General features: G+C 44.4%; 1 protein-coding gene across 2 annotated transcripts in view; it reads left to right on the top strand.

The window, feature by feature from the left end:
• PIGT (phosphatidylinositol glycan anchor biosynthesis class T) overlaps positions 1-14,258 on the top strand; it is a 50,616-nt gene that overhangs the window by 17,281 nt on the left and 19,077 nt on the right. The gene's annotated exons all lie outside the window — the stretch shown is intronic.

Here is a 14,258-nt window from a genome sequence, read left to right as displayed (position 1 = left end):
GAACCACAGTTGGCTTCCTCTAGTGATGGGTTATTCCATTTTTGAGAAAGTTTCCCTGAAGCGTTGGATCAGCCAATCAATTAGAAATTTGAGCCTTGGGGAATGGCAAGCTTTGGTGGGCTTCTTATCTCTGCAGAGACCTTAAGAGCTTGGGTGGTAACAAGGGACTTGAATTTTCTGGGGATTCATCTTGACTTTTTGCATGCAGTTTTCTAACACTCCTCTCCAAAACTCATATTAAAATTTAATCCCTAATGTGGCAGTACTGAGAGGTGGGGTCTTTAAGAGGTGATTGGGTCATGAATGGATTAATCCATTCACAGATAAATGGATTAATGGATTATCATAGGAGTGGGACTGGTGACTTTATAAGAGGAAAACAGACATAATTTAGCATGCTCAGCCCCCTCACCACGTGATATCCTGAACTGCCTCAGGACTCTGCAGAGGGTCCCCACCAGCGAGAAGGCTTTCACCAGGTGCATCCCCTTGACCTTGGACTTCCCAGCCTACGGAACTGTAAGAAATAAATTTGGTTTTTAATAAATTACCCAGTTTCAGGTATTGTGTTAAGACACAGGACAAGAAGGCTACTCAGTTGCAAACAAGAGCCATTTCTTGTGGAAAAGGAAGTATGAGTCAGAGTGGAGCCAAGAACCCAGGCAACAGGACTGAACCTCTGGTAACAGGTGCACAATTCAATTTCAGAATTGCCGGGGCTCAATGATTGCTCTGAACTTCCCCTTTTAAAACAGTAGTGAACATAGTGGTTTCCTGTGCCAGTCTCACCATTGCAGGTTGGGTGCATGTGAGGCAGAAAACATGTCTCTTTAGTTCACAGGTTTTCAGATGGAGAGAAACTGTACCCACAGAACAGACCCCAAGACGCCTCTTTGCAGCTGGACTTGATGTAGATAAGCTCCAGAAATTGGAGCTGAGTTTGATGTCAAAATAGGATGGGGTGTTTGTTTGTTTGTTTGGTTTTTGAGACAAACTCATTCTGTCATCCAGGCTGGAGTGTAGTGGTGTGATCATGGCTCACTGCAGTTTTGACTTTCCAGGCTCAAGCAATCCTCCCACCTCAGCCTCTTGAGTAGCTGGGACTACTACAGGTGTGTGGCACCGTGATTGGCTAATTTTTATTTTTTGTAGAGATAGGGTCTTACTATGTTGCCCAGGCTGGTCTCCAACTCCTGGATGCAAGTGATCTTCCCACCTCAGTCTCCCAAAATGCTGGGATTACAGTCATGAACCACTGCACCTGGCCAAGTTTTTTTGTTTTTTTTTTTAGTGGGAAGTAGGTCAGCGGGGTAGGTGGGGAGGGGTCTTGGAGGAAGTTATTATATTTTACATATAGGAAAATTTTAACTAATCTGTCTCAGTTTAAAAACATGTCTGCAATTGTTCTGGCGCTTGTCCCATTGAGAATTGGAGTCAATCCCCTCTTTGAATCTGGGCTGACCTTGCCAACTCCATCATGATCAGTAGAATGCAGTGGAAGAGATGCTGTGTGATTTCTGAGGCTAGGCCAAAAAAGGCTGTCCTTCCGTCTTGCACTCTTGGGATGCTGGCTCTGGGGGATGCTGATGTCCATGTGAAAAGTCTGACTACCCAGAGGCCACTGCTGAAAAGAACACATGCAGTGGACACTGCCCAACAGTTCCAGCTGAGTTTAGCCTTTTAGTTTAGCCTTTCTGCCAAGGCCCTAGACATGTGATTAAAGCCATCCTGGGTCCTCCAGCCCAGCCCAGCCCAGCCCAGCCCAGCCCAGCTGGGTACCATAGAATGACCTCAGACACAGCCACAAGGAGCAAAAGAATTCCCCAACTAAGCCCTTTCTGAATTCCAGACCTACAGAATCCACATACCTCAGAAAATAGTTGTCATTTTGTGCCACTAAGTATGGATCCTGTTAGGCAACTAACTGGAACAACTGATGAGAATTTTCAGGACTTTTGTATTATTTCCTCTTTCTCCTGCACCTCCTCTGGGACAGAGCAGTTGGGGATAGGACCCATGACGAAACACATCAAGATATTCTATATTTTTCTGTTGCTACTGCTTTTTGAAGTTTATGGAATGAGGTTCTACTGTTTCCCATGGTGGTTTACTGCTGCTGATTTTTTTTTTACCTGTTTTTTTTTCTGCCATCCAATTCAATAGAAACCAGAGAATGAACATTCTATTGTGAAGCTGTCCTGCCATCTGCACTTTACTCAGTGATATGGTTTGGATTTGTGTCGCCACCCAAATCTCATGTCAAATTGTAATCCCCGATATTGGAGGTGGGGCCTGGTGGGAGCTGGTTGGATCATGGGGGCGGATTTCTCCCTTGCGGTTCTCCTGATAGTGAGATCTCATGATATTTGGTTGTTTAAAAGTGTGTGGCACCTCCCCCCTCTCTCTTTCTCCCACTCCTGCCATGTAAGACATGTCTACTTCCCCTTTGCCTTCCACCATGATTGAAAGTTTCTTGAGGCCTCCCCAGGTATGCTACCTGTACAGCTGGCAGAACCGTGAGCCAATTAAACGTCTTCTTTATAAATTACCCAGTCTTGGGTAGTTGTTTTTTTTTTTTTTGAGACAGAGTTTTGCTCTTGTTGCCCAGGCTGGAGTGCAATGGCGCGATTTCGGCTCACCGCAACCTCCGCCTCCCGGGTGCAAGCGATTCTCCTGCCTCAGCCTCCCGAGTAGCTGGGATTACAGGCATGCACCACCACCCCGGCTAGTTTTATATTTTTTTTTAGTAAAGACTGGGTTTCTCCATGTTGATCAGGCTGGTCTTGAACTCCTGACCTCAGGTGATCTGCCTGCCCCGGCCTCCCAAAGTGCTGAGATTACAGGCATGAGGCACTGCGCCTGGCCTTTTTTTCTTTTTTTTTTTGAGACAAAGTTTCGCTCTTGTTGCTCAGGCTGAAGTGTAATGGCGCGATCTCAGCTCACTGCAACCTCTGCCTCCCGGGTTCAAGTGATTCTCTTGCCTCAGCCTCCAGAGTAGCTGGGATTACAGGCATGTGCCACCATTCCCAGCTAATTTTGTATTTTTAGTAGATATGGGGTTTTTCCATGTTGGTCAGGCTGGTCTTGAACCCCTGACCTCAGGTGATCTGCCCTCCTCAGCCTCCCAAAGTGCTGAGATTACAGGCATGAGCCACCACGCCTGGTGTCGGGTAGTTCTTTATAGCAGTGGGAGAACGGACTAATACACCCAGAAGTCTATGTTTTAAATGAAAACTTAATTTTAAATAGTACAAAAATATTTTTAAAATGTTTTATTTTCTTAATCATAAAAAGAACATAAGAGATTAAATAGGTCATATTAAAGAAAGAAAAAGAGCGCTCATGTTCTTACGACACTAATACAGTACCTGTGAACATTTTGTTTCTCTTTCCCCTACATATCATTATTTTTTGTCTGTTGATTGAATTCCCTCCCCTCCCAAAGTTTTTTTTTTTTTTTTAGTTAAGTCAAACCACAAATAAGTATCATTTATGTTAGATGCTGTGCTAGGTGCTGCTGATACAACTGAGAATATGTCAGATACAGCCCCAACCCTTTTTGATTTAGAGTCTAGCTGGTGAGGTCATTTACCAAATACTGATGCATAATCATCCCATAAATACAAATTATAGCATTATAAAGATAAAAAGAGGGTACTCAGAAAGAACTAAAGGGGTACAATTTTATTTTTACAATTATTTTTAAAATTCTCTTAGATTCAGAAAGTACGTGTGCAGTTTTGTTGCACGGGTATATTGCATGATGCTGAGGTTTGGGCTTCTAATGATCCCGTCGCCCAAGCAGTGAACATAGTACCCAACAGGTAGTTTTTCAACCTTTGCTCTCCTCTCTTCCCCATTCTGGAATCCTTAGTGTTTATTGTTCACATCTTTGTGTCCTTGTGGGGATGCAATTTAGACTGAGGCTCAGGGACAGCTTCTGTGAGAAAGTGACCTTTAGGCTGAGCAGAAGGAGCTGGCAGGAGTGTAGAAGGAAGACATTCCAGGTGACAGGAACAGCTCCGAGGTGGGGAAGAGCTCCCAGTGATGGAAGAGGCAGCTTTGTGACCGGAGCTGGTCAGCATGGGAGAGAGTGACATGAGGGACTGAAAGAGGACCTGTGTGGCCATGGTAAGCCCATTGGTGATGAAGCCAGGGGCACCAGGTGGACCTGGGTAAAGGAATACAAATTTCACATTCAAAAGAATCAGAATCTACTGAACGCTTTTAGGTGGGTGGAGACACGATTAGCTTCCCTTCCCTCCCCCATACAGTATTTACTTTCCACTGAGGTGTAATATAATGTATCCAGAAAAGAGTGCATAAATGTATAACCCAGTGAATTTTATAGAACATTTCCAGCATCCTAAAAGCACCCCCTCCACTCTTTCCCCTAGAGTAACCACTATCTTGACTTCCAACTATTTGCCTGTTTTTGTACTTTCTACGTAAACGCGGTCATCCAGCAGGTGCTGTTTTCTATCTGGGTTTTTAACTCAACGTTATGTTTATGATGTTCATCCGTTCATTACATGTAGTTGTAGATCATATTTCCTTTTTTAAAAGATCACACTGACTGTAGCATGAAGAATGAGCAATTTCAAAATTAAGCAAAATATTAAACAGCTAAGAATGGAAATAAAATTCAAGTCAATTTCAAAAAGAAACGCAGGGACAGATTTTGCCAGACACCTGGTACAGATTTTGCCAGACATCTGGTAAATTTTGTTCGTTACTATATCTCCAGAATTTTCCTACCTCTTTCTCCAAATAAAGAGAATATTTAAAAGTTTTCTTTAAAACCCCGATATATAACATTTGCAATGTTCTCTACAGTTTGCAAAGCGTTTTCCTAATGATTTTCTGCTTTGATCCTGCAAAATCTTATGAATGCCAGTACCATTTGCCTTTTACAGAAGAAGAAACTGGCTCAAGAAGGTGAGACATGATGCTTTGCAGCCGAGGAATTGCCTCAGGTGTCACCATCCCCGTCCCTGAGAACTGGAATTCAGGCGGGGGCGAGCTGCTGCCTCTGCAGGCAAACTCGCCTTACACCACGCCGCCAAAGGGTCCAAGCTTGCCAGCTGCGTAACACGACCAGGCCCCGAGCGCTCTGGGCCGGGGGCAGATGCTTTCGGTTTGCAGCTCCCAGGGCAGCGCTGCCCTGGGACGCCCGGTGGATTTTCACGGCTCCCCTGGGTCTGGGATCAGGGCAGCTCCGCCTAAGGGCGCGGCCCAATCTGAAGGTTCGCCGCCCCCGCGTGGTGAGACTTGGGAATGGCAGCTTCTGAAGCTCTCCGCGTGTGGTGCGTTTCTGGGGCTCAGCAGGTGCATCAGTTTCGTGGGACAAAGAAACTGTGGTAGTCTTGCCTCTGCCACAAGATGATGTGGGCTTGGGCCTCAAGATAATGTCGGCATGGCGTCCCATCTTTGGCGTGAGTCCTACCCTTTCCAAGTGCAGTGGTGGCTGATTCAGTGGTGGCTCCCAGGGATATGATAGGCAAGGGGGGTTCGGTCTCTGCTCTCTGAAATTAGTCCTGGGCTCAAGAGAGAGGCGCACGTGAGGCCTGGGGCTCTTCATCCCTGATTTCCCGCTACCCCTCTGGCTTCCTCCATTTCCTACATCCAAGTTAACTCTGAGACCTGTGGTTACCAAGAAGACAGTCGATGTGGGGGAAGGGCAAAACCAAGTACCTATTATAGCTACAAGGAATAAGATAAAGGAATTATTCCATTTCGTATATTGGTATCATGAGCTTCTTGAGAAGCCTTTTGTGTAATTTATTGTAAAAATCACTAAAGACAAAAATCCTTAATTTTAAATGCTACAAAATTTAAGAGCTCGTTTGGGTTGATGCAGGACCCACAGTTCCCTATAGAGCGATCACTGATGAGTGTATGTGAGCCAAACGCACAGGAGCTCATTCTTGAGAGTTCTTAGGAATTCTCCGGAATTATGGGAAGCATATCAACCGCTTCATCGGGGGGGCTCCACTTGGCAATTTACAGGGAGAGTTGGGCAGTTCCCTTCTCAAGGCAAACGGATCTTACAGTAGCGTTTATCCAGATAAATATGAGAGCCATGTGGGACTGGCTGTATGATAATGGGGACATCCTCCCACTGAATATGCCTATTACTCAGGTCATGGTAAATTTGGGGGTTTAGGGGGCCCCTTTTACATGGGTGCCCCCCACAGAATCATACAGCTGTATGAGAAGGCTTCTCAACTTGCCATCCCTCATGGGTCTTACAGATGCCACTCCCTGCTGGGAACCAGAAAAGGTAAAATGGTCTGGGGGTAGGAAAAAAAAAGTTCCTAGGACCAGAACATAAAACCTACAGATTAATAGAATTATGAAATTTAAGATGTTTACACAGGCTTTATGTAAGGTACTTGTAACCCCTTTACCTAAATATCTTATGAAAATGGGTATTGTACAAAAATTAGCCATAGCATGTTTTTAGGTAAAGTTCCAGCAAAGCAACTAAAAAGGGGCCTATATAGCCAATCATTCCCTGCTGCATTTTATGCAAATAATCAGGTCAAGTATATAAGACTAAAATTCACTTTGCACACAAATTAGTCTTACTATAATTTCTCTTTAATAGATAAAAAGGGGCTAGAGAAAGAGAAATTGTTTCAAAGGAAAAGTGTAACACTTGATACTAGATTTCAGCCCTAAATTTTTTTTTGAGTGCAGATTGAATCATGCACTATTTCTTGGCTACAATAATCCTCTAGAGAGTGACAGATTATAATTTTTCTTCGTATCTTTAGTTGGTGCCCCAATGGATGGAATAGATTCCTTTTTTTTTTTTTTTTAGATGGAGTTTCGCTGTTGTTGCCCAGGCTGGAGTGCAGTGGTGCTATCTCGGCTCTCTGCAACCTCCGCCTCCTGAGTTCAAGTGATTCTCCTGCCTCAGCCTCTCGAGTAGCTGGGATTACAGGCACCTGCCACCATGTCCAGCTAATTTTTGTATTTTTAGTAGAGACAGGGTTTCACCATGTTGGCCAGGCTGGTCTTGAACTCCTGACCTCAAATGATCCACCTGCCTCGGCCTCCCGAAGTGCTGGAATTACAGGCGTGAGCCACCGGCCCACAAATACCCTTTGATTGTCAAAACATTAATGTTATTATCTCTCCTTGTTTTACTCTCAAGGAAGCCCAAATCATGGTATTCTGAACACCAGAGATGTCAGTCTCCCTCATTTGTCATCTTACTGGGCTGGATCTGTTTTTCACTGCAGATGCCCTGCTGCTAAAACTATACAAGCACCCTCCCTCCAGGTCCAGTGACTGTCATGGAAGAGGCAGGTGGGTGAGATTGTAAGGGCCAGTTTTGAAGGATAGAGTTAGGTCAAGGTCAGACCCTCCAAATCAAGGAATGGTACAAAGATGCCTAAACAGCTGGTAAAACAAGGGACTTTGTCTTCTAAGCTGTTATGTATCACTTTTGCATCCACCCCAACAATAAACAATTTTCTGCTTCCTTTAGAATTAAAATATTTACTGACAGGATAAAGATACCTTGTGACAAAGCCTCCTGGGTATAATATTCCCAGTTATAAGTTGTAAAGATATATATATATATATATATATATATATATATATATATATATATATTCTTTTTCAGAGCAATGCTTATGTTTTCGTATAGCTAATTGCTATAAGTCTGTACTTAAAACCAAGTTTACAGCAGCTCAATGCATAGGAGTTAAAGACAAGTTAGTTTTTGCCTTTTTGTTTGTTAGCTTTTTACTTAAAATAGTAATAATAATTTTGAAGAGTAATGAATGCCTGTCCATGTCCATTTCCATCTGGCCTGGAACATTTGATTGGCTATAAGCCTTTTTTTTTTTTTTTTTTTTAAGATGGAGTTTTGCTCTTGTCACCTAGGCTGGAGTGCAATGGTGTGATCTTGGCTCACTGCAACCTCCACCTCCTGGGTTCAGGCAATTTTCCTGCCTCAGCCTCCCAAGTAGCTGGGATTACAGGCACCTGCCACCACGCCTGGCTAATTTTTTGTATTTTTAGTAGAGACGGGATTTCACCATGTTGGCCAGGCTGGTCTCGAACTCCTGACCTTACGTGATCCACCCACCTCAGCCTCCCAAAGTGCTGGGATTACAGGCATGAGCCACCTCGCCCAGCCAGCTGTAAGTCTTTTGACTCTTGGTCCCTTATCCATAGGAAATCCCATCGAGGGACCAGGATAGACCAGAGCCAGGCAGCCATGGCATCCCCAAAACACTATGGGACATAATGAAGATTTGCTGGCCATTGATGTTGCCTCTGGCAATTCTTGGCCAGAAGTGGAAGAATGTAAACCAAAAATAAAATTCTAAGCTCCCCTCATCCCCCACCGCCCCCACCACAACCATCTAAATGAGCTTCCTTCTTGGCCAGGGCACTCTTAAAATTTAACCTGAAAGACTGATTCAGGCCGTGACAGGAAGTGGGGGTCGGGCATGCCTCGTTATACTCTCCAGTGTTAACGTCAACAGAGACCTTAAGCCTAATAAGAAGCATGTACAATCTACTCTCTCTGAAGCCTGCTGCCTGGAAGCCCCATCCCCCCACTACAGTTGTCCCACCTTTCTGGACCAAACCAATGTATTTCTTAAATGTACTTGATTAAAGTCTCCTGTCTTGCTGTATCCCAACCACGCTGGGCACACATTCTCAGGATCTCCTGAGGGCTGTGTCATGGGCCATGTTACTCATATTTGGCTCAGAATAAATCTCTTCAAATTATTTACAGAATTGAACTCTTTCAATGGACATGGGGGAGCACCTGTTGGAGACACAGCATCTCATCCCCCAGACCTGCTGAATCAGAATCTGCATTTCAAGAAGATCCCCAGGCAGTTCGCAGGCATATGCACACTTATGTTGACAAAAAGAGTCCAACTCTGTCAAATATTTGAAGAGATCTATTCTGAGCCAAATATGAGTGACACAGCCCCAAGAGACCCTGAGAACATGTGCCCAAAGTGGTCAGGCTGTAGCTTGGCTTTATACATTTTAGGGAGACATAAGACATCAATCAATACAAGTAAGATTACATTGGTTTGGTCCAGGAAAGTGGGACAACTGGAAGCATGGGGTGGGGGCGCTTCCAGGTCATAGGTGGATTCAAGTATTTTCTGATTGGTAATTGGTTGGGAGTTTATTTAAAGACCTGGAATCCACAGAAGGCATAGAAGGGAGTGTCTTGTTTAAGATAAGGGGTCATAGAGACCAAGGTTCCTATTATGCAGATGAAGCCTCTAGGTAGCAGGCTTCAGAGACAATAGATGGTAAATGTTTCTTATCAGACTTAAAAAAGTGCCAGACTCTTAGTTAATTCTCACCTGAATCAGGCAAACAACCTGGAAAGGGAAAGGGATTCTCTACAGAATGTAGATTTTCCCCACAAGAGACAGTTTTGCAGGGCTATTTCAAAAATATGTCAAAGAAATATATTTTAGGGTAAAATACTTTGATTTCTTTGAGGGCCTGCTCTCTGACATGTGGTACTATGCCAGAGTGAGGCTGGAATTTGGTATCCTATTGTTAATCTGTTTTGTTAGTCTTAAGATCTCTGTTTTAATGTTACTGCTGGTCACTTGTGCCTGAATCTCAAAGGGAGGTGAGTGCAATGCGGCGTGTCCAATCCCCCCTTCCCATCATGGCCTGAACTAGTTTTCCAGGTTTCTTTGGAATCTCCTTGGCTGAGACGGGGGCTCCATTCCATCGATTGGGGGATTTAGAATTTTATTTTGGGTTTACAACAGTAAGCAAAATGCTTTCCTGAGTTCTGAGAGTCATTCTAGTGAGTTGTCCAACTTGAGGGGGGATTGTGGAACACTGAAATTTATATAACCAATCAGTCAGAAGTGTGAGTGACTCCTGGAATTTGCAGCTTGTATCTGAAGTGAGAGCAGAGTCTTGTGGGACTGAGCCCTTTACCTGTGAGGTCTGTTCCGTAAACCAAAAATAAAATTCTAAGCCCCCCACCCATCTGAATGGACCCCTCCCCTTGGCCAAAGGCATTCCAAGGTTAACCTGTAAAACTAGTTTAGGCCATGATGGAAAGAGGGAGTTGGACATTAACACTAACATAGACCTTAAGCTGATAAGAAGCATTTACAACCTATTCTCTCTGAAGCCTGCTACGTGGAGGCTTCATCTGCATGATGAAACCTTGGTCTCTACAACCCCTTACCTAACCCAGACATTCCTTTCTACTGATTCCAGATCTTTAGATAATAACCAATTGCCAATCAAAAAATCTTTGAATCCACCTGCGATCTGGAAGCCCCTCCCATCTTTCTGAACCCAACCATTGTACATCTTACATGTATTGATTGATGCCTTATGTCCCCCTAAAATGTATAAAATCAAGTTGCAGGCCGACCACCTTGGGCACACGTCATCAGGACCTCCCCTGAGACTGTGTCACAGGCACGTCCTTAACTTTGGCAAAATAAACTCCAAAATTGAGACTTGTTTCAGATACTTTTGGTTTACAGTGCTAACTCAGGAGTGTCAGAAGTGAATTAATTTGTGAACACCTAGTTGGTGTTGGAGAATTTGTTGGTGTTGGAAAAGATACTGTTACTGGAAAGAGGTCCCAATCCAAACCCCAAAAGAGGGTTCTTAGACCTCATGCAAGAAAGAATTCAGGGTGAGTCCATAGAGTAAAGTGAAAGCAAGTTTATTAAGAAAGTAAAGGAATAAAAGAGTGGCTGCTCCATGGGCAGAACAGCCCCGAGGGCTGCTGGTTTGCTATTTTTATCATTATTTCTTGATTATTTGCCAAACAAGGGGTGGATTATTCATGAGTTTTCCGGGAAAGGGGTAAGCAGTTCCTGGAATTGAGGGTTCTTCCCCTTCTTAGATCATATAGGGTAACTTCTTGACATTACAATGGCATTTGTAAAGTGTCATGGTGCCAGTGGGAGTGTCTTTTAGCATGCTAATGCATTATAATTAGGATATCATGAGCAGTGAGGACAACTAGAGGTCACTTTTGTTGCCATCTTGGTTTTGGTGGGTTTTGGCTGGCTTTTTTACTGTAACCTATTTTATCAGCAAGGTCTTTGTGGCCTGTACCTTGTAACAACCTCCTATCTCACTCTGTGACTTAGAATGCCTAACCTCCTGGGAAGGCAGCCCAGCAGGTCTCAGCCTTATTTTACCCAGCTCCTAATCAAGATGGAGTCTCTCTGATTCAAATGCCTCTGACAATACCACGTATTTGGTGTTAGGAAAAAACTCTCCAGACTCACTCATCCCTGTTCTGTGGTGGCTAAGGGGAGGCCCAGGAACAGGGGAGAAATGAGTTTGGGTAGTTCTTCCCCAAGACCCTTACCAGTTATCTGCATTTTAAGAATTCTCTCGCTGGGTGCGTTGGCTCACAGCTGTAATCCCAGCACTTTGGGAGGCCAAAGCAGGTGGATCAACTGAGGTCAGGAGTTTGAGACCAGCCTGGCCAACATGGTGAAACTCCGTCTCTACTAATAATACAAAAATTAGCCAGGCGTAGTGGTGCATGCCTGTAATCCCAGCTACCTGGGAGACTGAGGCAGGAGAATCGCTTGAACCCAGGAGGTGGAGGTTGCAGTGAGCCAAGATCGTGCCATTGCACTCCAGCCTGGGTGACATAAGTGAAACTCCATCTCCAAAAAAAAAAAAAAAGGAATTCCCTATAGAAGCCAGATTCTTCAATGATTGAGTTGTGGCTTAATGGTAACTTGTCCTGGCTCCAGCACTTACTAGCTGTGTGATCTTGAGTAAGTTACTTATTCTTAAGTTTCCTCATCTGTGCAGTGGGGATGCCTGCCACACAGATTCTTTGCTCATTTTTTACTAAAATGTCTTATTCTCAAAGACTTTGTCTACATACCTCCTTCCTCCAAGTAAAAAAATCCAATATGAAATCATTATTTTATTTTCCCCTTCTAAGAATTAATCAGAAGGATCTGGAACAACTTAACTGCCTGAGGCACCTGTAGACAGAGAGCAAGAAACTTGTTCTGTATTCTGAGAGTTTGCTGGAGGTTTGCTCGAGGGTGTGCTTCTCCCAGGCTGTCAGGATGTTAGTAATAACTCCAGGCCCTTACTCTCCTATGTCTCAACTATTATCCTCTCGAGATCTTTGAGTGTCTTCAGGCTGGTGAATCGCATAGCATGAGAGTGCTGCATGTTAGAGCTAGATTCCTAATAAGGAGGTGTCCCATGGTCAAATACACATTTTTCTAAGGAACTTAATTATCCTCATTCTATTCAATGACTGCAGCACCCCCCACTACCAGTGAGCATCAGGAGATTAATTCATTTTACAAATATTTGCCAAGTACCTACAAGGCATCGCTCTCCAGGAGCCTCACTTCCTGTGGCTTTGCTGAGTTTCTAAGGTCTCTCTGGCTTTGTGGTTCTGGGGTTGAACCACATGTGAGGTGAGGGTTGGGCATGGTGGCACCATCCTGGGCAACAGAGCAAGACTCCATCTCTTAAAAGACATCTAGGGTGAGGGAGGAGTAGGTGAACTGAGGTCTTCTGCTGAGTCCTTGGGCTACTTTCTAAATTACACATTCTGATTGCCCTCTGCTCCTGCAGTGCCCACAGCCTTCCTCCCTCCTTCCATCTTCATAGGCTGAGGCCACGCCAGGGAAATCCTTCCAGAAGGAAGGTGAAGGAAGTGATGGGGGTTGGAGGGAGAGGCCCTGCGAGCCTGCAATACCTGCAACTGGAAGGAATTGTAATCGCCCAATGGGTTCACCTTGCCCACTGCCTAGACAGAGCTGATTTATCAAGACAGGGGAATTGCAATGGAGAAAGAGTAATTCATGCAGAGCCAGCTGTGTGGGAGACTGGAGTTTTATTATTACTCAAATCAGTCTCCCCAAGCATCCCAGGACTGGAATTTTTAAAGATAATTTGGCAGGTAGGGGCTTGGGAAGTAGAGAGTGCTGACTGGTCAGGTTGGAGATGAAATCACAGGGGAATTGAAGTGAGGTTTTCTTGCTGTCTTCTGTTCCTGGGTGGGATGGCAGAACTGGTTGAGCCAGATTACTGGTCTGGGTGGTGTCAGCTGGTCCATCAAGTGCAGGGTCTGCAAAATATATCAAGCACTGACCTTAGGTTTTACAATAGTGATGTTATCACCAGGAGCAATTTGGGGAGGTTCAAACTCTTGCAGCCAGAGGCTGCATGATTCCTAAACTGTAATTTCTAATTTTGTAGCTAATTAAGGCAGACTGGTCCCCAGGTAAGAAGGAGGTATTTTTTGGAAAGGGCTAGTGTCAATTTTGTTTCAGTCAAACCATAAACTAAATTCCTTTCTAAGGTTAGTTCTGCCTACACCCAGGAATGAACAAGGACAGCTTAAAGGGTAGAAGGCAGATAGAGTTGGTGAGGTCTGATCTCTTTCAGTGTCATAATTTCCTCAGTTATAATTTTCACAGAGGCAGTTTCAGAATCATGCCATAAGTCCTCCCCACTCCCCAAGTACCTGGCTTGTGCCGATCCCTTAGTCCACTTTTCTACCCTCTTCTCTTCAGTCCCAATCCAACTGTGCTACAAAGCTCATATCCAGGGCCAACCCATGAGAAACTTCTCTCGATCCCCTAGTTGGAAAAATTCATTCCCTCTTCTGACCTCCCATGTAGAGACCATTTATAGCATGTTAGAACTCGATTCCTAATAAGGAGGTGCCCGATGATCAAATACACTTTTTTCCAGGGAACTTAATTATCCTCATTCTATTCAATGACTGCAGCATCATCCCCACCATCAATGAGCATGAGCAGATTAATTCATTCGACGAATACTTGCCAAGTACCTACAAGGCATCGTTCTCCATGAGCACATAGCTGTAAACAAAACACAGCAGCAAAGGACCCTACCCTCTAGGGGAGGCAGGCAATAGAAAAATAAGGAGATAATATGCGAATCATGACAAGCATTTTGAAGACAAAGTAGTGGAAGGGGATAAGGAGTAATGGGGGTAAAAGAGGTGCTGCTCTTTTATGTAGACTGGTCAAAGAGCAGAACCTGTAGAAAGTAAGTGAGCATCATGACCAGCTGTGAGAGGAGCAATGCAGGAAGAAGACGTGGTTAGTGCAAAGGCCCCAGGAAGACTGTGCCTGATGTGTTTGAGCAGCAGCGATGAGGCCAGTGTGGCTGGCGCTGAGTGGGTGGGGTGGGGGAGTGGAAGATAATACAGTCAGAGAGGCTATGGAGGAAAGCCTTGTAGGACTGTGTAAAAA

The sequence above is a fragment of the Symphalangus syndactylus genome, chromosome 24 (assembly GCF_028878055.3).
Source record: "Symphalangus syndactylus isolate Jambi chromosome 24, NHGRI_mSymSyn1-v2.1_pri, whole genome shotgun sequence".
Taxonomy (NCBI): Eukaryota; Metazoa; Chordata; class Mammalia; order Primates; family Hylobatidae; genus Symphalangus; species Symphalangus syndactylus.
Note: the sequence above shows the minus strand (reverse complement) of the source record. Positions and strands in the feature narration are given on the sequence as shown.